The sequence below is a fragment of the Misgurnus anguillicaudatus genome, chromosome 2 (assembly GCF_027580225.2).
Source record: "Misgurnus anguillicaudatus chromosome 2, ASM2758022v2, whole genome shotgun sequence".
Classification (NCBI taxonomy): domain Eukaryota; kingdom Metazoa; phylum Chordata; class Actinopteri; order Cypriniformes; family Cobitidae; genus Misgurnus; species Misgurnus anguillicaudatus.
The window spans coordinates 4,806,735-4,826,233 of record NC_073338.2 but is presented as its reverse complement, the minus strand read 5'-3'; the positions used below and the strand labels follow the sequence as shown (position 1 = coordinate 4,826,233).

The following is a 19,499-nucleotide window of genomic DNA, read 5'->3' as shown; positions in this document are numbered from 1 at the left end:
TCAAGACACCTGGAGCCTCATTTATAAAGCGCGCGTACGCACAGATTTGATCGTAAAGTGTGCGTCCCCAAAATCCACGGCAAAGGCCATATTTATTAAAACTGTCTTTGACGTGGAAAAGTGCCTAGCGCCATGTCAGGGTCTGAGCAGACGCACGCGCTTTTGCTTGTCCGATCGCTGTAGGTTTTTGGAAATATAAGCCATTTTTGCTGCTCTAAAAGGATTTAAACACTGACAGGCGCTCTTTTATATGTCAGTGGCATTAATTAGGCATCGATTAAAATTCCGCAACTGTTCAGCTGCAAACAATTTCAAGCTCATTTGCTATTTATAGATTTCACGTCTGAAAGTGAGGCGTACGCGTGCTTTCTATGGGTACATTCGTTTTCATGAATCACACGTGCGCGCTTTTGAGAAAGGGGCCTGATCATCAATGCCATGGATGTGGGACATTTCTAGGAGAGAGTCTGAAATTGGCACATTCAGATCCACCCATTGCCAAAGTGATGTTAATGAAAGAATTTATTCAGAGCATGTTGTGGGAAATGAGATTCCTTCCTAGGAGAAACTTTGAAATTGGCCCTTTCAGATATTCCAACTGATGACAGTGCTTACATTTGAAAACTTGTTGTTAATGAGATTTGCACCAAGGCATCCAGAGGGAGAACTATGATAGTTTCAATGCCTCGCCAAAAACCTTTTGTCAGAAGTGGGATTTGAACCCACGCCTCCATTGGGAGACCAGAAACCTCACAAACTGAGAAGGTCGAACACCCTTGAGTCTGGCGCCTTAGACAGCTCGGCCATTCTGACACGGCGCTAAGGGCCCAAGGCAGATGTTACCGTGTCCAAAGTCATGTCAGTTCTCTGTTCTCCCAACATGTCATGCAATCCATTGTAGCATGTCTGTGTATGTTGATGGTCCAACAGAACATGGTCCATGTGCGTGACCCCCAAGCCCCAGTGGCCTAATGGATAAGGCACTGGCCTCCTAAGCCAGGGATTGTGGGTTCGAGTCCCATCTGGGGTGCGCTTCAGCAGAGTGGCGCAGCGGAAGCGTGCTGGGCCCATAACCCAGAGGTCGATGGATCGAAACCATCCTCTGCTAGGAGTCCTTTAATTAAAAGCCTGCATGGCTCCGGCTCTGAGAAAACGCTGACAAAACATCACGTCGTTTCACCACGAGTCCTCGTCTTTGGAAAGGCAGCTGTACCTTGTTTCTTAATTACGAGTTTATTCAAGACACCTGAATCCTTGGCATGATGGCAACATTCTACATCAGTGTGGCCTCCTAGGCTAGGGACGGTAGGTGGAGTCGCGCCCGGTGCACGTGTAAGCAGAGTGGCGCAGCGGAAGCGTGCTGGGCCCATAACCCAGAGGTCGATGGATCGAAACCATCCTCTGCTAGGAGTCCTTTAGTTAAAAGCCTGCATGGCTCTGAGAAAACGCTGACAAGACATTACGTCGTTTCACCATGAGTCCTCATCTTTGCAAAGGCGGCTGTGCTTTTTTTCTTAATTACAAGCCTATTCAAGACACCTGGAGCCTCATTTATAAAGCGCGCGTACGCACAGATTTGATCGTAAAGTGTGCGTCCCCAAAATCCACGGCAAAGGCCATATTTATTAAAACTGTCTTTGACGTGGAAAAGTGCCTAGCGCCATGTCAGGGTCTGAGCAGACGCACGCGCTTTTGCTTGTCCGATCGCTGTAGGTTTTTGGAAATATAAGCCATTTTTGCTGCTCTAAAAGGATTTAAACACTGACAGGCGCTCTTTTATATGTCAGTGGCATTAATTAGGCATCGATTAAAATTCCGCAACTGTTCAGCTGCGCACAATTTCAAGCTCATTTGCGATTTATAGATTTCACGTCTGAAAGTGAGGCGTACGCGTGCTTTCTATGGGTACATTCGTTTTCATGAATCACACGTGCGCGCTTTTGAGAAAGGGGCCTGATCATCAATGCCATGGATGTGGGACATTTCTAGGAGAGAGTCTGAAATTGGCACATTCAGATAAACCCATTGCCAAAGTGATGTTAATGAAAGAATTTATTCAGAGCATGTTGTGGGAAATGAGATTCCTTCCTAGGAGAAACTTTGAAATTGGCCCTTTCAGATATTCCAACTGATGACAGTGCTTACATTTGAAAACTTGTTGTGAATGAGATTTGCACCAAGGCATCCAGAGGGAGAACTATGATAGTTTCAATGCCTCGCCAAAAACCTTTTGTCAGAAGTGGGATTTGAACCCACGCCTCCATTGGGAGACCAGAAACCTCACAAACTGAGAAGGTCGAACACCCTTGAGTCTGGCGCCTTAGACCGCTCGGCCATTCTGACACGGCGCTAACGGCCCAAGGCAGATGTTACCGTGTCCAAAGTCATGTCAGTTCTCTGTTCTCCCAACATGTCATGCAATCCATTGTAGCATGTCTGTGTATGTTGATGGTCCAACAGAACATGGTCCATGTGCGTGACCCCCAAGCCCCAGTGGCCTAATGGATAAGGCACTGGCCTCCTAAGCCAGGGATTGTGGGTTCGAGTCCCATCTGGGGTGCGCTTCAGCAGAGTGGCGCAGCGGAAGCGTGCTGGGCCCATAACCCAGAGGTCGATGGATCGAAACCATCCTCTGCTAGGAGTCCTTTAATTGAAAGCCTGCATGGCTCCGGCTCTGAGAAAACGCTGACAAAACATCACGTCGTTTCACCACGAGTTCTCGTCTTTGGAAAGGCAGCTGTACCTTGTTTCTTAATTACGAGTTTATTCAAGACACCTAAATCCTTGGCATGATGGCAACATTCTACATCAGTGTGGCCTCCTAGGCTAGGGACGGTAGGTGGAGTCGCGCCCGGTGCACGTGTAAGCAGAGTGGCGCAGCGGAAGCGTGCTGGGCCCATAACCCAGAGGTCGATGGATCGAAACCATCCTCTGCTAGGAGTCCTTTAGTTAAAAGCCTGCATGGCTCTGAGAAAACGCTGACAAGACATTACGTCGTTTCACCATGAGTCCTTATCTTTGCAAAGGCGGCTGTGCTTTTTTTCTTAATTACAAGCCTATTCAAGACACCTGGAGCCTCATTTATAAAGCGCGCGTACGCACAGATTTGATCGTAAAGTGTGCGTCCCCAAAATCCACGGCAAAGGCCATATTTATTAAAACTGTCTTTGACGTGGAAAAGTGCCTAGCGCCATGTCAGGGTCTGAGCAGACGCACGCGCTTTTGCTTGTCCGATCGCTGTAGGTTTTTGGAAATATAAGCCATTTTTGCTGCTCTAAAAGGATTTAAACACTGACAGGCGCTCTTTTATATGTCAGTGGCATTAATTAGGCATCGATTAAAATTCCGCAACTGTTCAGCTGCGCACAATTTCAAGCTCATTTGCTATTTATAGATTTCACGTCTGAAAGTGAGGCGTACGCGTGCTTTCTATGGGTACATTCGTTTTCATGAATCACACGTGCGCGCTTTTGAGAAAGGGGCCTGATCATCAATGCCATGGATGTGGGACATTTCTAGGAGAGAGTCTGAAATTGGCACATTCAGATCCACCCATTGCCAAAGTGATGTTAATGAAAGAATTTATTCAGAGCATGTTGTGGGAAATGAGATTCCTTCCTAGGAGAAACTTTGAAATTGGCCCTTTCAGATATTCCAACTGATGACAGTGCTTACATTTGAAAACTTGTTGTTAATGAGATTTGCACCAAGGCATCCAGAGGGAGAACTATGATAGTTTCAATGCCTCGCCAAAAACCTTTTGTCAGAAGTGGGATTTGAACCCACGCCTCCATTGGGAGACCAGAAACCTCACAAACTGAGAAGGTCGAACACCCTTGAGTCTGGCGCCTTAGACCGCTCGGCCATTCTGACACGGCGCTAAGGGCCCAAGGCAGATGTTACCGTGTCCAAAGTCATGTCAGTTCTCTGTTCTCCCAACATGTCATGCAATCCATTGTAGCATGTCTGTGTATGTTGATGGTCCAACAGAACATGGTCCATGTGCGTGACCCCCAAGCCCCAGTGGCCTAATGGATAAGGCACTGGCCTCCTAAGCCAGGGATTGTGGGTTCGAGTCCCATCTGGGGTGCGCTTCAGCAGAGTGGCGCAGCGGAAGCGTGCTGGGCCCATAACCCAGAGGTCGATGGATCGAAACCATCCTCTGCTAGGAGTCCTTTAATTGAAAGCCTGCATGGCTCCGGCTCTGAGAAAACGCTGACAAAACATCACGTCGTTTCACCACGAGTTCTCGTCTTTGGAAAGGCAGCTGTACCTTGTTTCTTAATTACGAGTTTATTCAAGACACCTAAATCCTTGGCATGATGGCAACATTCTACATCAGTGTGGCCTCCTAGGCTAGGGACGGTAGGTGGAGTCGCGCCCGGTGCACGTGTAAGCAGAGTGGCGCAGCGGAAGCGTGCTGGGCCCATAACCCAGAGGTCGATGGATCGAAACCATCCTCTGCTAGGAGTCCTTTAGTTAAAAGCCTGCATGGCTCTGAGAAAACGCTGACAAGACATTACGTCGTTTCACCATGAGTCCTTATCTTTGCAAAGGCGGCTGTGCTTTTTTTCTTAATTACAAGCCTATTCAAGACACCTGGAGCCTCATTTATAAAGCGCGCGTACGCACAGATTTGATCGTAAAGTGTGCGTCCCCAAAATCCACGGCAAAGGCCATATTTATTAAAACTGTCTTTGACGTGGAAAAGTGCCTAGCGCCATGTCAGGGTCTGAGCAGACGCACGCGCTTTTGCTTGTCCGATCGCTGTAGGTTTTTGGAAATATAAGCCATTTTTGCTGCTCTAAAAGGATTTAAACACTGACAGGCGCTCTTTTATATGTCAGTGGCATTAATTAGGCATCGATTAAAATTCCGCAACTGTTCAGCTGCAAACAATTTCAAGCTCATTTGCTATTTATAGATTTCACGTCTGAAAGTGAGGCGTACGCGTGCTTTCTATGGGTACATTCGTTTTCATGAATCACACGTGCGCGCTTTTGAGAAAGGGGCCTGATCATCAATGCCATGGATGTGGGACATTTCTAGGAGAGAGTCTGAAATTGGCACATTCAGATCCACCCATTGCCAAAGTGATGTTAATGAAAGAATTTATTCAGAGCATGTTGTGGGAAATGAGATTCCTTCCTAGGAGAAACTTTGAAATTGGCCCTTTCAGATATTCCAACTGATGACAGTGCTTACATTTGAAAACTTGTTGTTAATGAGATTTGCACCAAGGCATCCAGAGGGAGAACTATGATAGTTTCAATGCCTCGCCAAAAACCTTTTGTCAGAAGTGGGATTTGAACCCACGCCTCCATTGGGAGACCAGAAACCTCACAAACTGAGAAGGTCGAACACCCTTGAGTCTGGCGCCTTAGACAGCTCGGCCATTCTGACACGGCGCTAAGGGCCCAAGGCAGATGTTACCGTGTCCAAAGTCATGTCAGTTCTCTGTTCTCCCAACATGTCATGCAATCCATTGTAGCATGTCTGTGTATGTTGATGGTCCAACAGAACATGGTCCATGTGCGTGACCCCCAAGCCCCAGTGGCCTAATGGATAAGGCACTGGCCTCCTAAGCCAGGGATTGTGGGTTCGAGTCCCATCTGGGGTGCGCTTCAGCAGAGTGGCGCAGCGGAAGCGTGCTGGGCCCATAACCCAGAGGTCGATGGATCGAAACCATCCTCTGCTAAGAGCCTATTTCTTGAAGGCTTGCATGGCTCCGGCTCTGAGGAAAGGCTGGCAGGACGTTATGCCGTTTCACCATGATTGGAAAGGCAGCTGTACTTTATTTCTTCATTACAAGTTTATTCAAGACACCTGAATCCTTGGCATGGTGCCAACGTTCTTCATCAGAGTGGCCTGCTATGCCAGGGACTGTAGGTTGAGTCGTGCCCGGGCTGCGTACGAGCAGAGTGGCGCAGCGGAAGCGTGCTGGGCCCATAACCCAGAGGTCGATGGATCGAAACCATCCTCTGCTAGGAGTCCTTTAATTGAAAGCCTGCATGGCTCCGGCTCTGAGAAAACGCTGACAAAACATCACGTCGTTTCACCACGAGTTCTCGTCTTTGGAAAGGCAGCTGTACCTTGTTTCTTAATTACGAGTTTATTCAAGACACCTGAATCCTTGGCATGATGCCAACATTCTACATCAGTGTGGCCTCCTAGGCTAGGGACGGTAGGTGGAGTCGCGCCCGGTGCACGTGTAAGCAGAGTGGCGCAGCGGAAGCGTGCTGGGCCCATAACCCAGAGGTCGATGGATCGAAACCATCCTCTGCTAGGAGTCCTTTAGTTAAAAGCCTGCATGGCTCTGAGAAAACGCTGACAAGACATTACGTCGTTTCACCATGAGTCCTCATCTTTGCAAAGGCGGCTGTGCTTTTTTTCTTAATTACAAGCCTATTCAAGACACCTGGAGCCTCATTTATAAAGCGCGCGTACGCACAGATTTGATCGTAAAGTGTGCGTCCCCAAAATCCACGGCAAAGGCCATATTTATTAAAACTGTCTTTGACGTGGAAAAGTGCCTAGCGCCATGTCAGGGTCTGAGCAGACGCACGCGCTTTTGCTTGTCCGATCGCTGTAGGTTTTTGGAAATATAAGCCATTTTTGCTGCTCTAAAAGGATTTAAACACTGACAGGCGCTCTTTTATATGTCAGTGGCATTAATTAGGCATCGATTAAAATTCCGCAACTGTTCAGCTGCGCACAATTTCAAGCTCATTTGCGATTTATAGATTTCACGTCTGAAAGTGAGGCGTACGCGTGCTTTCTATGGGTACATTCGTTTTCATGAATCACACGTGCGCGCTTTTGAGAAAGGGGCCTGATCATCAATGCCATGGATGTGGGACATTTCTAGGAGAGAGTCTGAAATTGGCACATTCAGATAAACCCATTGCCAAAGTGATGTTAATGAAAGAATTTATTCAGAGCATGTTGTGGGAAATGAGATTCCTTCCTAGGAGAAACTTTGAAATTGGCCCTTTCAGATATTCCAACTGATGACAGTGCTTACATTTGAAAACTTGTTGTGAATGAGATTTGCACCAAGGCATCCAGAGGGAGAACTATGATAGTTTCAATGCCTCGCCAAAAACCTTTTGTCAGAAGTGGGATTTGAACCCACGCCTCCATTGGGAGACCAGAAACCTCACAAACTGAGAAGGTCGAACACCCTTGAGTCTGGCGCCTTAGACCGCTCGGCCATTCTGACACGGCGCTAACGGCCCAAGGCAGATGTTACCGTGTCCAAAGTCATGTCAGTTCTCTGTTCTCCCAACATGTCATGCAATCCATTGTAGCATGTCTGTGTATGTTGATGGTCCAACAGAACATGGTCCATGTGCGTGACCCCCAAGCCCCAGTGGCCTAATGGATAAGGCACTGGCCTCCTAAGCCAGGGATTGTGGGTTCGAGTCCCATCTGGGGTGCGCTTCAGCAGAGTGGCGCAGCGGAAGCGTGCTGGGCCCATAACCCAGAGGTCGATGGATCGAAACCATCCTCTGCTAGGAGTCCTTTAATTGAAAGCCTGCATGGCTCCGGCTCTGAGAAAACGCTGACAAAACATCACGTCGTTTCACCACGAGTTCTCGTCTTTGGAAAGGCAGCTGTACCTTGTTTCTTAATTACGAGTTTATTCAAGACACCTGAATCCTTGGCATGATGCCAACATTCTACATCAGTGTGGCCTCCTAGGCTAGGGACGGTAGGTGGAGTCGCGCCCGGTGCACGTGTAAGCAGAGTGGCGCAGCGGAAGCGTGCTGGGCCCATAACCCAGAGGTCGATGGATCGAAACCATCCTCTGCTAGGAGTCCTTTAGTTAAAAGCCTGCATGGCTCTGAGAAAACGCTGACAAGACATTACGTCGTTTCACCATGAGTCCTCATCTTTGCAAAGGCGGCTGTCCTTTTTTTCTTAATTACAAGCCTATTCAAGACACCTGGAGCCTCATTTATAAAGCGCGCGTACGCACAGATTTGATCGTAAAGTGTGCGTCCCCAAAATCCACGGCAAAGGCCATATTTATTAAAACTGTCTTTGACGTGGAAAAGTGCCTAGCGCCATGTCAGGGTCTGAGCAGACGCACGCGCTTTTGCTTGTCCGATCGCTGTAGGTTTTTGGAAATATAAGCCATTTTTGCTGCTCTAAAAGGATTTAAACACTGACAGGCGCTCTTTTATATGTCAGTGGCATTAATTAGGCATCGATTAAAATTCCGCAACTGTTCAGCTGCGCACAATTTCAAGCTCATTTGCTATTTATAGATTTCACGTCTGAAAGTGAGGCGTACGCGTGCTTTCTATGGGTACATTCGTTTTCATGAATCACACGTGCGCGCTTTTGAGAAAGGGGCCTGATCATCAATGCCATGGATGTGGGACATTTCTAGGAGAGAGTCTGAAATTGGCACATTCAGATCCACCCATTGCCAAAGTGATGTTAATGAAAGAATTTATTCAGAGCATGTTGTGGGAAATGAGATTCCTTCCTAGGAGAAACTTTGAAATTGGCCCTTTCAGATATTCCAACTGATGACAGTGCTTACATTTGAAAACTTGTTGTTAATGAGATTTGCACCAAGGCATCCAGAGGGAGAACTATGATAGTTTCAATGCCTCGCCAAAAACCTTTTGTCAGAAGTGGGATTTGAACCCACGCCTCCATTGGGAGACCAGAAACCTCACAAACTGAGAAGGTCGAACACCCTTGAGTCTGGCGCCTTAGACAGCTCGGCCATTCTGACACGGCGCTAAGGGCCCAAGGCAGATGTTACCGTGTCCAAAGTCATGTCAGTTCTCTGTTCTCCCAACATGTCATGCAATCCATTGTAGCATGTCTGTGTATGTTGATGGTCCAACAGAACATGGTCCATGTGCGTGACCCCCAAGCCCCAGTGGCCTAATGGATAAGGCACTGGCCTCCTAAGCCAGGGATTGTGGGTTCGAGTCCCATCTGGGGTGCGCTTCAGCAGAGTGGCGCAGCGGAAGCGTGCTGGGCCCATAACCCAGAGGTCGATGGATCGAAACCATCCTCTGCTAAGAGCCTATTTCTTGAAGGCTTGCATGGCTCCGGCTCTGAGGAAAGGCTGGCAGGACATTATGCCGTTTCACCATGATTGGAAAGGCAGCTGTACTTTATTTCTTCATTACAAGTTTATTCAAGACACCTGAATCCTTGGCATGGTGCCAACGTTCTTCATCAGAGTGGCCTGCTATGCCAGGGACTGTAGGTTGAGTCGTGCCCGGGCTGCGTACGAGCAGAGTGGCGCAGCGGAAGCGTGCTGGGCCCATAACCCAGAGGTCGATGGATCGAAACCATCCTCTGCTAGGAGTCCTTTAATTGAAAGCCTGCATGGCTCCGGCTCTGAGAAAACGCTGACAAAACATCACGTCGTTTCACCACGAGTTCTCGTCTTTGGAAAGGCAGCTGTACCTTGTTTCTTAATTACGAGTTTATTCAAGACACCTGAATCCTTGGCATGATGCCAACATTCTACATCAGTGTGGCCTCCTAGGCTAGGGACGGTAGGTGGAGTCGCGCCCGGTGCACGTGTAAGCAGAGTGGCGCAGCGGAAGCGTGCTGGGCCCATAACCCAGAGGTCGATGGATCGAAACCATCCTCTGCTAGGAGTCCTTTAGTTAAAAGCCTGCATGGCTCTGAGAAAACGCTGACAAGACATTACGTCGTTTCACCATGAGTCCTTATCTTTGCAAAGGCGGCTGTGCTTTTTTTCTTAATTACAAGCCTATTCAAGACACCTGGAGCCTCATTTATAAAGCGCGCGTACGCACAGATTTGATCGTAAAGTGTGCGTCCCCAAAATCCACGGCAAAGGCCATATTTATTAAAACTGTCTTTGACGTGGAAAAGTGCCTAGCGCCATGTCAGGGTCTGAGCAGACGCACGCGCTTTTGCTTGTCCGATCGCTGTAGGTTTTTGGAAATATAAGCCATTTTTGCTGCTCTAAAAGGATTTAAACACTGACAGGCGCTCTTTTATATGTCAGTGGCATTAATTAGGCATCGATTAAAATTCCGCAACTGTTCAGCTGCAAACAATTTCAAGCTCATTTGCTATTTATAGATTTCACGTCTGAAAGTGAGGCGTACGCGTGCTTTCTATGGGTACATTCGTTTTCATGAATCACACGTGCGCGCTTTTGAGAAAGGGGCCTGATCATCAATGCCATGGATGTGGGACATTTCTAGGAGAGAGTCTGAAATTGGCACATTCAGATCCACCCATTGCCAAAGTGATGTTAATGAAAGAATTTATTCAGAGCATGTTGTGGGAAATGAGATTCCTTCCTAGGAGAAACTTTGAAATTGGCCCTTTCAGATATTCCAACTGATGACAGTGCTTACATTTGAAAACTTGTTGTTAATGAGATTTGCACCAAGGCATCCAGAGGGAGAACTATGATAGTTTCAATGCCTCGCCAAAAACCTTTTGTCAGAAGTTGGATTTGAACCCACGCCTCCATTGGGAGACCAGAAACCTCACAAACTGAGAAGGTCGAACACCCTTGAGTCTGGCGCCTTAGACAGCTCGGCCATTCTGACACGGCGCTAAGGGCCCAAGGCAGATGTTACCGTGTCCAAAGTCATGTCAGTTCTCTGTTCTCCCAACATGTCATGCAATCCATTGTAGCATGTCTGTGTATGTTGATGGTCCAACAGAACATGGTCCATGTGCGTGACCCCCAAGCCCCAGTGGCCTAATGGATAAGGCACTGGCCTCCTAAGCCAGGGATTGTGGGTTCGAGTCCCATCTGGGGTGCGCTTCAGCAGAGTGGCGCAGCGGAAGCGTGCTGGGCCCATAACCCAGAGGTCGATGGATCGAAACCATCCTCTGCTAGGAGTCCTTTAATTAAAAGCCTGCATGGCTCCGGCTCTGAGAAAACGCTGACAAAACATCACGTCGTTTCACCACGAGTCCTCGTCTTTGGAAAGGCAGCTGTACCTTGTTTCTTAATTACGAGTTTATTCAAGACACCTGAATCCTTGGCATGATGGCAACATTCTACATCAGTGTGGCCTCCTAGGCTAGGGACGGTAGGTGGAGTCGCGCCCGGTGCACGTGTAAGCAGAGTGGCGCAGCGGAAGCGTGCTGGGCCCATAACCCAGAGGTCGATGGATCGAAACCATCCTCTGCTAGGAGTCCTTTAGTTAAAAGCCTGCATGGCTCTGAGAAAACGCTGACAAGACATTACGTCGTTTCACCATGAGTCCTCATCTTTGCAAAGGCGGCTGTGCTTTTTTTCTTAATTACAAGCCTATTCAAGACACCTGGAGCCTCATTTATAAAGCGCGCGTACGCACAGATTTGATCGTAAAGTGTGCGTCCCCAAAATCCACGGCAAAGGCCATATTTATTAAAACTGTCTTTGACGTGGAAAAGTGCCTAGCGCCATGTCAGGGTCTGAGCAGACGCACGCGCTTTTGCTTGTCCGATCGCTGTAGGTTTTTGGAAATATAAGCCATTTTTGCTGCTCTAAAAGGATTTAAACACTGACAGGCGCTCTTTTATATGTCAGTGGCATTAATTAGGCATCGATTAAAATTCCGCAACTGTTCAGCTGCGCACAATTTCAAGCTCATTTGCGATTTATAGATTTCACGTCTGAAAGTGAGGCGTACGCGTGCTTTCTATGGGTACATTCGTTTTCATGAATCACACGTGCGCGCTTTTGAGAAAGGGGCCTGATCATCAATGCCATGGATGTGGGACATTTCTAGGAGAGAGTCTGAAATTGGCACATTCAGATAAACCCATTGCCAAAGTGATGTTAATGAAAGAATTTATTCAGAGCATGTTGTGGGAAATGAGATTCCTTCCTAGGAGAAACTTTGAAATTGGCCCTTTCAGATATTCCAACTGATGACAGTGCTTACATTTGAAAACTTGTTGTGAATGAGATTTGCACCAAGGCATCCAGAGGGAGAACTATGATAGTTTCAATGCCTCGCCAAAAACCTTTTGTCAGAAGTGGGATTTGAACCCACGCCTCCATTGGGAGACCAGAAACCTCACAAACTGAGAAGGTCGAACACCCTTGAGTCTGGCGCCTTAGACCGCTCGGCCATTCTGACACGGCGCTAACGGCCCAAGGCAGATGTTACCGTGTCCAAAGTCATGTCAGTTCTCTGTTCTCCCAACATGTCATGCAATCCATTGTAGCATGTCTGTGTATGTTGATGGTCCAACAGAACATGGTCCATGTGCGTGACCCCCAAGCCCCAGTGGCCTAATGGATAAGGCACTGGCCTCCTAAGCCAGGGATTGTGGGTTCGAGTCCCATCTGGGGTGCGCTTCAGCAGAGTGGCGCAGCGGAAGCGTGCTGGGCCCATAACCCAGAGGTCGATGGATCGAAACCATCCTCTGCTAGGAGTCCTTTAATTGAAAGCCTGCATGGCTCCGGCTCTGAGAAAACGCTGACAAAACATCACGTCGTTTCACCACGAGTTCTCGTCTTTGGAAAGGCAGCTGTACCTTGTTTCTTAATTACGAGTTTATTCAAGACACCTAAATCCTTGGCATGATGGCAACATTCTACATCAGTGTGGCCTCCTAGGCTAGGGACGGTAGGTGGAGTCGCGCCCGGTGCACGTGTAAGCAGAGTGGCGCAGCGGAAGCGTGCTGGGCCCATAACCCAGAGGTCGATGGATCGAAACCATCCTCTGCTAGGAGTCCTTTAGTTAAAAGCCTGCATGGCTCTGAGAAAACGCTGACAAGACATTACGTCGTTTCACCATGAGTCCTTATCTTTGCAAAGGCGGCTGTGCTTTTTTTCTTAATTACAAGCCTATTCAAGACACCTGGAGCCTCATTTATAAAGCGCGCGTACGCACAGATTTGATCGTAAAGTGTGCGTCCCCAAAATCCACGGCAAAGGCCATATTTATTAAAACTGTCTTTGACGTGGAAAAGTGCCTAGCGCCATGTCAGGGTCTGAGCAGACGCACGCGCTTTTGCTTGTCCGATCGCTGTAGGTTTTTGGAAATATAAGCCATTTTTGCTGCTCTAAAAGGATTTAAACACTGACAGGCGCTCTTTTATATGTCAGTGGCATTAATTAGGCATCGATTAAAATTCCGCAACTGTTCAGCTGCAAACAATTTCAAGCTCATTTGCTATTTATAGATTTCACGTCTGAAAGTGAGGCGTACGCGTGCTTTCTATGGGTACATTCGTTTTCATGAATCACACGTGCGCGCTTTTGAGAAAGGGGCCTGATCATCAATGCCATGGATGTGGGACATTTCTAGGAGAGAGTCTGAAATTGGCACATTCAGATCCACCCATTGCCAAAGTGATGTTAATGAAAGAATTTATTCAGAGCATGTTGTGGGAAATGAGATTCCTTCCTAGGAGAAACTTTGAAATTGGCCCTTTCAGATATTCCAACTGATGACAGTGCTTACATTTGAAAACTTGTTGTTAATGAGATTTGCACCAAGGCATCCAGAGGGAGAACTATGATAGTTTCAATGCCTCGCCAAAAACCTTTTGTCAGAAGTGGGATTTGAACCCACGCCTCCATTGGGAGACCAGAAACCTCACAAACTGAGAAGGTCGAACACCCTTGAGTCTGGCGCCTTAGACAGCTCGGCCATTCTGACACGGCGCTAAGGGCCCAAGGCAGATGTTACCGTGTCCAAAGTCATGTCAGTTCTCTGTTCTCCCAACATGTCATGCAATCCATTGTAGCATGTCTGTGTATGTTGATGGTCCAACAGAACATGGTCCATGTGCGTGACCCCCAAGCCCCAGTGGCCTAATGGATAAGGCACTGGCCTCCTAAGCCAGGGATTGTGGGTTCGAGTCCCATCTGGGGTGCGCTTCAGCAGAGTGGCGCAGCGGAAGCGTGCTGGGCCCATAACCCAGAGGTCGATGGATCGAAACCATCCTCTGCTAGGAGTCCTTTAATTAAAAGCCTGCATGGCTCCGGCTCTGAGAAAACGCTGACAAAACATCACGTCGTTTCACCACGAGTCCTCGTCTTTGGAAAGGCAGCTGTACCTTGTTTCTTAATTACGAGTTTATTCAAGACACCTGAATCCTTGGCATGATGGCAACATTCTACATCAGTGTGGCCTCCTAGGCTAGGGACGGTAGGTGGAGTCGCGCCCGGTGCACGTGTAAGCAGAGTGGCGCAGCGGAAGCGTGCTGGGCCCATAACCCAGAGGTCGATGGATCGAAACCATCCTCTGCTAGGAGTCCTTTAGTTAAAAGCCTGCATGGCTCTGAGAAAACGCTGACAAGACATTACGTCGTTTCACCATGAGTCCTCATCTTTGCAAAGGCGGCTGTGCTTTTTTTCTTAATTACAAGCCTATTCAAGACACCTGGAGCCTCATTTATAAAGCGCGCGTACGCACAGATTTGATCGTAAAGTGTGCGTCCCCAAAATCCACGGCAAAGGCCATATTTATTAAAACTGTCTTTGACGTGGAAAAGTGCCTAGCGCCATGTCAGGGTCTGAGCAGACGCACGCGCTTTTGCTTGTCCGATCGCTGTAGGTTTTTGGAAATATAAGCCATTTTTGCTGCTCTAAAAGGATTTAAACACTGACAGGCGCTCTTTTATATGTCAGTGGCATTAATTAGGCATCGATTAAAATTCCGCAACTGTTCAGCTGCGCACAATTTCAAGCTCATTTGCGATTTATAGATTTCACGTCTGAAAGTGAGGCGTACGCGTGCTTTCTATGGGTACATTCGTTTTCATGAATCACACGTGCGCGCTTTTGAGAAAGGGGCCTGATCATCAATGCCATGGATGTGGGACATTTCTAGGAGAGAGTCTGAAATTGGCACATTCAGATAAACCCATTGCCAAAGTGATGTTAATGAAAGAATTTATTCAGAGCATGTTGTGGGAAATGAGATTCCTTCCTAGGAGAAACTTTGAAATTGGCCCTTTCAGATATTCCAACTGATGACAGTGCTTACATTTGAAAACTTGTTGTGAATGAGATTTGCACCAAGGCATCCAGAGGGAGAACTATGATAGTTTCAATGCCTCGCCAAAAACCTTTTGTCAGAAGTGGGATTTGAACCCACGCCTCCATTGGGAGACCAGAAACCTCACAAACTGAGAAGGTCGAACACCCTTGAGTCTGGCGCCTTAGACCGCTCGGCCATTCTGACACGGCGCTAACGGCCCAAGGCAGATGTTACCGTGTCCAAAGTCATGTCAGTTCTCTGTTCTCCCAACATGTCATGCAATCCATTGTAGCATGTCTGTGTATGTTGATGGTCCAACAGAACATGGTCCATGTGCGTGACCCCCAAGCCCCAGTGGCCTAATGGATAAGGCACTGGCCTCCTAAGCCAGGGATTGTGGGTTCGAGTCCCATCTGGGGTGCGCTTCAGCAGAGTGGCGCAGCGGAAGCGTGCTGGGCCCATAACCCAGAGGTCGATGGATCGAAACCATCCTCTGCTAAGAGCCTATTTCTTGAAGGCTTGCATGGCTCCGGCTCTGAGGAAAGGCTGGCAGGACATTATGCCGTTTCACCATGATTGGAAAGGCAGCTGTACTTTATTTCTTCATTACAAGTTTATTCAAGACACCTGAATCCTTGGCATGGTGCCAACGTTCTTCATCAGAGTGGCCTGCTATGCCAGGGACTGTAGGTTGAGTCGTGCCCGGGCTGCGTACGAGCAGAGTGGCGCAGCGGAAGCGTGCTGGGCCCATAACCCAGAGGTCGATGGATCGAAACCATCCTCTGCTAGGAGTCCTTTAATTGAAAGCCTGCATGGCTCCGGCTCTGAGAAAACGCTGACAAAACATCACGTCGTTTCACCACGAGTTCTCGTCTTTGGAAAGGCAGCTGTACCTTGTTTCTTAATTACGAGTTTATTCAAGACACCTGAATCCTTGGCATGATGCCAACATTCTACATCAGTGTGGCCTCCTAGGCTAGGGACGGTAGGTGGAGTCGCGCCCGGTGCACGTGTAAGCAGAGTGGCGCAGCGGAAGCGTGCTGGGCCCATAACCCAGAGGTCGATGGATCGAAACCATCCTCTGCTAGGAGTCCTTTAGTTAAAAGCCTGCATGGCTCTGAGAAAACGCTGACAAGACATTACGTCGTTTCACCATGAGTCCTTATCTTTGCAAAGGCGGCTGTGCTTTTTTTCTTAATTACAAGCCTATTCAAGACACCTGGAGCCTCATTTATAAAGCGCGCGTACGCACAGATTTGATCGTAAAGTGTGCGTCCCCAAAATCCACGGCAAAGGCCATATTTATTAAAACTGTCTTTGACGTGGAAAAGTGCCTAGCGCCATGTCAGGGTCTGAGCAGACGCACGCGCTTTTGCTTGTCCGATCGCTGTAGGTTTTTGGAAATATAAGCCATTTTTGCTGCTCTAAAAGGATTTAAACACTGACAGGCGCTCTTTTATATGTCAGTGGCATTAATTAGGCATCGATTAAAATTCCGCAACTGTTCAGCTGCAAACAATTTCAAGCTCATTTGCTATTTATAGATTTCACGTCTGAAAGTGAGGCGTACGCGTGCTTTCTATGGGTACATTCGTTTTCATGAATCACACGTGCGCGCTTTTGAGAAAGGGGCCTGATCATCAATGCCATGGATGTGGGACATTTCTAGGAGAGAGTCTGAAATTGGCACATTCAGATCCACCCATTGCCAAAGTGATGTTAATGAAAGAATTTATTCAGAGCATGTTGTGGGAAATGAGATTCCTTCCTAGGAGAAACTTTGAAATTGGCCCTTTCAGATATTCCAACTGATGACAGTGCTTACATTTGAAAACTTGTTGTTAATGAGATTTGCACCAAGGCATCCAGAGGGAGAACTATGATAGTTTCAATGCCTCGCCAAAAACCTTTTGTCAGAAGTTGGATTTGAACCCACGCCTCCATTGGGAGACCAGAAACCTCACAAACTGAGAAGGTCGAACACCCTTGAGTCTGGCGCCTTAGACAGCTCGGCCATTCTGACACGGCGCTAAGGGCCCAAGGCAGATGTTACCGTGTCCAAAGTCATGTCAGTTCTCTGTTCTCCCAACATGTCATGCAATCCATTGTAGCATGTCTGTGTATGTTGATGGTCCAACAGAACATGGTCCATGTGCGTGACCCCCAAGCCCCAGTGGCCTAATGGATAAGGCACTGGCCTCCTAAGCCAGGGATTGTGGGTTCGAGTCCCATCTGGGGTGCGCTTCAGCAGAGTGGCGCAGCGGAAGCGTGCTGGGCCCATAACCCAGAGGTCGATGGATCGAAACCATCCTCTGCTAGGAGTCCTTTAATTAAAAGCCTGCATGGCTCCGGCTCTGAGAAAACGCTGACAAAACATCACGTCGTTTCACCACGAGTCCTCGTCTTTGGAAAGGCAGCTGTACCTTGTTTCTTAATTACGAGTTTATTCAAGACACCTGAATCCTTGGCATGATGGCAACATTCTACATCAGTGTGGCCTCCTAGGCTAGGGACGGTAGGTGGAGTCGCGCCCGGTGCACGTGTAAGCAGAGTGGCGCAGCGGAAGCGTGCTGGGCCCATAACCCAGAGGTCGATGGATCGAAACCATCCTCTGCTAGGAGTCCTTTAGTTAAAAGCCTGCATGGCTCTGAGAAAACGCTGACAAGACATTACGTCGTTTCACCATGAGTCCTCATCTTTGCAAAGGCGGCTGTGCTTTTTTTCTTAATTACAAGCCTATTCAAGACACCTGGAGCCTCATTTATAAAGCGCGCGTACGCACAGATTTGATCGTAAAGTGTGCGTCCCCAAAATCCACGGCAAAGGCCATATTTATTAAAACTGTCTTTGACGTGGAAAAGTGCCTAGCGCCATGTCAGGGTCTGAGCAGACGCACGCGCTTTTGCTTGTCCGATCGCTGTAGGTTTTTGGAAATATAAGCCATTTTTGCTGCTCTAAAAGGATTTAAACACTGACAGGCGCTCTTTTATATGTCAGTGGCATTAATTAGGCATCGATTAAAATTCCGCAACTGTTCAGCTGCGCACAATTTCAAGCTCATTTGCGATTTATAGATTTCACGTCTGAAAGTGAGGCGTACGCGTGCTTTCTATGGGTACATTCGTTTTCATGAATCACACGTGCGCGCTTTTGAGAAAGGGGCCTGATCATCAATGCCATGGATGTGGGACATTTCTAGGAGAGAGTCTGAAATTGGCACATTCAGATAAACCCATTGCCAAAGTGATGTTAATGAAAGAATTTATTCAGAGCATGTTGTGGGAAATGAGATTCCTTCCTAGGAGAAACTTTGAAATTGGCCCTTTCAGATATTCCAACTGATGACAGTGCTTACATTTGAAAACTTGTTGTGAATGAGATTTGCACCAAGGCATCCAGAGGGAGAACTATGATAGTTTCAATGCCTCGCCAAAAACCTTTTGTCAGAAGTGGGATTTGAACCCACGCCTCCATTGGGAGACCAGAAACCTCACAAACTGAGAAGGTCGAACACCCTTGAGTCTGGCGCCTTAGACCGCTCGGCCATTCTGACACGGCGCTAACGGCCCAAGGCAGATGTTACCGTGTCCAAAGTCATGTCAGTTCTCTGTTCTCCCAACATGTCATGCAATCCATTGTAGCATGTCTGTGTATGTTGATGGTCCAACAGAACATGGTCCATGTGCGTGACCCCCAAGCCCCAGTGGCCTAATGGATAAGGCACTGGCCTCCTAAGCCAGGGATTGTGGGTTCGAGTCCCATCTGGGGTGCGCTTCAGCAGAGTGGCGCAGCGGAAGCGTGCTGGGCCCATAACCCAGAGGTCGATGGATCGAAACCATCCTCTGCTAGGAGTCCTTTAATTAAAAGCCTGCATGGCTCCGGCTCTGAGAAAACGCTGACAAAACATCACGTTGTTTCACCACGAGTCCTCGTCTTTGGAAAGGCAGCTGTACCTTGTTTCTTAATTACGAGTTTATTCAAGACACCTGAATCCTTGGCATGATGGCAACATTCTACATCAGTGTGGCCTCCTAGGCTAGGGACGGTAGGTGGAGTCGCGCCCGGTGCACGTGTAAGCAGAGTGGCGCAGCGGAAGCGTGCTGGGCCCATAACCCAGAGGTCGATGGATCGAAACCATCCTCTGCTAGGAGTCCTTTAGTTAAAAGCCTGCATGGCTCTGAGAAAACGCTGACAAGACATTACGTCGTTTCACCATGAGTCCTCATCTTTGCAAAGGCGGCTGTGCTTTTTTTCTTAATTACAAGCCTATTCAAGACACCTGGAGCCTCATTTATAAAGCGCGCGTACGCACAGATTTGATCGTAAAGTGTGCGTCCCCAAAATCCACGGCAAAGGCCATATTTATTAAAACTGTCTTTGACGTGGAAAAGTGCCTAGCGCCATGTCAGGGTCTGAGCAGACGCACGCGCTTTTGCTTGTCCGATCGCTGTAGGTTTTTGGAAATATAAGCCATTTTTGCTGCTCTAAAAGGATTTAAACACTGACAGGCGCTCTTTTATATGTCAGTGGCATTAATTAGGC

At 47.9% G+C, this 19,499-nt stretch overlaps 22 non-coding genes across 22 annotated transcripts; 12 read left to right on the top strand and 10 right to left on the bottom strand.

Annotated features, from left to right (window-relative positions):
* Window positions 1–701: 701 nt before the first annotated feature.
* On the bottom strand, window positions 702–813 carry trnal-caa (transfer RNA leucine (anticodon CAA)). Its single transcript has 2 exons — window positions 776–813; window positions 702–747 (listed from the first exon to the last, which is right to left on the bottom strand). It is a non-coding gene; the product is annotated as a tRNA-Leu (tRNA).
* A 144-nt stretch (window positions 814–957) lies between these two features.
* On the top strand, window positions 958–1,030 carry trnar-ccu (transfer RNA arginine (anticodon CCU)). The gene has a single exon. It is a non-coding gene; the product is annotated as a tRNA-Arg (tRNA).
* A 1,201-nt stretch (window positions 1,031–2,231) lies between these two features.
* Window positions 2,232–2,343, bottom strand: trnal-caa (transfer RNA leucine (anticodon CAA)). Its single transcript has 2 exons — window positions 2,306–2,343; window positions 2,232–2,277 (listed from the first exon to the last, which is right to left on the bottom strand). It is a non-coding gene; the product is annotated as a tRNA-Leu (tRNA).
* A 144-nt stretch (window positions 2,344–2,487) lies between these two features.
* Window positions 2,488–2,560, top strand: trnar-ccu (transfer RNA arginine (anticodon CCU)). The gene has a single exon. It is a non-coding gene; the product is annotated as a tRNA-Arg (tRNA).
* Window positions 2,561–3,761: 1,201 nt separating this feature from the next.
* trnal-caa (transfer RNA leucine (anticodon CAA)) lies at window positions 3,762–3,873 on the bottom strand. The gene is made up of 2 exons: window positions 3,836–3,873; window positions 3,762–3,807 (listed from the first exon to the last, which is right to left on the bottom strand). It is a non-coding gene; the product is annotated as a tRNA-Leu (tRNA).
* Window positions 3,874–4,017: 144 nt separating this feature from the next.
* Window positions 4,018–4,090, top strand: trnar-ccu (transfer RNA arginine (anticodon CCU)). The gene has a single exon. It is a non-coding gene; the product is annotated as a tRNA-Arg (tRNA).
* A 1,201-nt stretch (window positions 4,091–5,291) lies between these two features.
* Window positions 5,292–5,403, bottom strand: trnal-caa (transfer RNA leucine (anticodon CAA)). The gene is made up of 2 exons: window positions 5,366–5,403; window positions 5,292–5,337 (listed from the first exon to the last, which is right to left on the bottom strand). It is a non-coding gene; the product is annotated as a tRNA-Leu (tRNA).
* Window positions 5,404–5,547: 144 nt separating this feature from the next.
* On the top strand, window positions 5,548–5,620 carry trnar-ccu (transfer RNA arginine (anticodon CCU)). Its single transcript has one exon. It is a non-coding gene; the product is annotated as a tRNA-Arg (tRNA).
* Window positions 5,621–7,110: 1,490 nt separating this feature from the next.
* Window positions 7,111–7,222, bottom strand: trnal-caa (transfer RNA leucine (anticodon CAA)). The gene is made up of 2 exons: window positions 7,185–7,222; window positions 7,111–7,156 (listed from the first exon to the last, which is right to left on the bottom strand). It is a non-coding gene; the product is annotated as a tRNA-Leu (tRNA).
* Window positions 7,223–7,366: 144 nt separating this feature from the next.
* On the top strand, window positions 7,367–7,439 carry trnar-ccu (transfer RNA arginine (anticodon CCU)). Its single transcript has one exon. It is a non-coding gene; the product is annotated as a tRNA-Arg (tRNA).
* Window positions 7,440–8,640: 1,201 nt separating this feature from the next.
* trnal-caa (transfer RNA leucine (anticodon CAA)) lies at window positions 8,641–8,752 on the bottom strand. Its single transcript has 2 exons — window positions 8,715–8,752; window positions 8,641–8,686 (listed from the first exon to the last, which is right to left on the bottom strand). It is a non-coding gene; the product is annotated as a tRNA-Leu (tRNA).
* A 144-nt stretch (window positions 8,753–8,896) lies between these two features.
* trnar-ccu (transfer RNA arginine (anticodon CCU)) lies at window positions 8,897–8,969 on the top strand. The gene has a single exon. It is a non-coding gene; the product is annotated as a tRNA-Arg (tRNA).
* Window positions 8,970–10,715: 1,746 nt separating this feature from the next.
* Window positions 10,716–10,788, top strand: trnar-ccu (transfer RNA arginine (anticodon CCU)). Its single transcript has one exon. It is a non-coding gene; the product is annotated as a tRNA-Arg (tRNA).
* Window positions 10,789–11,989: 1,201 nt separating this feature from the next.
* On the bottom strand, window positions 11,990–12,101 carry trnal-caa (transfer RNA leucine (anticodon CAA)). The gene is made up of 2 exons: window positions 12,064–12,101; window positions 11,990–12,035 (listed from the first exon to the last, which is right to left on the bottom strand). It is a non-coding gene; the product is annotated as a tRNA-Leu (tRNA).
* Window positions 12,102–12,245: 144 nt separating this feature from the next.
* trnar-ccu (transfer RNA arginine (anticodon CCU)) lies at window positions 12,246–12,318 on the top strand. Its single transcript has one exon. It is a non-coding gene; the product is annotated as a tRNA-Arg (tRNA).
* Window positions 12,319–13,519: 1,201 nt separating this feature from the next.
* Window positions 13,520–13,631, bottom strand: trnal-caa (transfer RNA leucine (anticodon CAA)). The gene is made up of 2 exons: window positions 13,594–13,631; window positions 13,520–13,565 (listed from the first exon to the last, which is right to left on the bottom strand). It is a non-coding gene; the product is annotated as a tRNA-Leu (tRNA).
* Window positions 13,632–13,775: 144 nt separating this feature from the next.
* trnar-ccu (transfer RNA arginine (anticodon CCU)) lies at window positions 13,776–13,848 on the top strand. The gene has a single exon. It is a non-coding gene; the product is annotated as a tRNA-Arg (tRNA).
* A 1,201-nt stretch (window positions 13,849–15,049) lies between these two features.
* On the bottom strand, window positions 15,050–15,161 carry trnal-caa (transfer RNA leucine (anticodon CAA)). Its single transcript has 2 exons — window positions 15,124–15,161; window positions 15,050–15,095 (listed from the first exon to the last, which is right to left on the bottom strand). It is a non-coding gene; the product is annotated as a tRNA-Leu (tRNA).
* Window positions 15,162–15,305: 144 nt separating this feature from the next.
* On the top strand, window positions 15,306–15,378 carry trnar-ccu (transfer RNA arginine (anticodon CCU)). The gene has a single exon. It is a non-coding gene; the product is annotated as a tRNA-Arg (tRNA).
* A 1,746-nt stretch (window positions 15,379–17,124) lies between these two features.
* On the top strand, window positions 17,125–17,197 carry trnar-ccu (transfer RNA arginine (anticodon CCU)). Its single transcript has one exon. It is a non-coding gene; the product is annotated as a tRNA-Arg (tRNA).
* Window positions 17,198–18,398: 1,201 nt separating this feature from the next.
* On the bottom strand, window positions 18,399–18,510 carry trnal-caa (transfer RNA leucine (anticodon CAA)). Its single transcript has 2 exons — window positions 18,473–18,510; window positions 18,399–18,444 (listed from the first exon to the last, which is right to left on the bottom strand). It is a non-coding gene; the product is annotated as a tRNA-Leu (tRNA).
* A 144-nt stretch (window positions 18,511–18,654) lies between these two features.
* Window positions 18,655–18,727, top strand: trnar-ccu (transfer RNA arginine (anticodon CCU)). Its single transcript has one exon. It is a non-coding gene; the product is annotated as a tRNA-Arg (tRNA).
* Window positions 18,728–19,499: the final 772 nt, after the last annotated feature.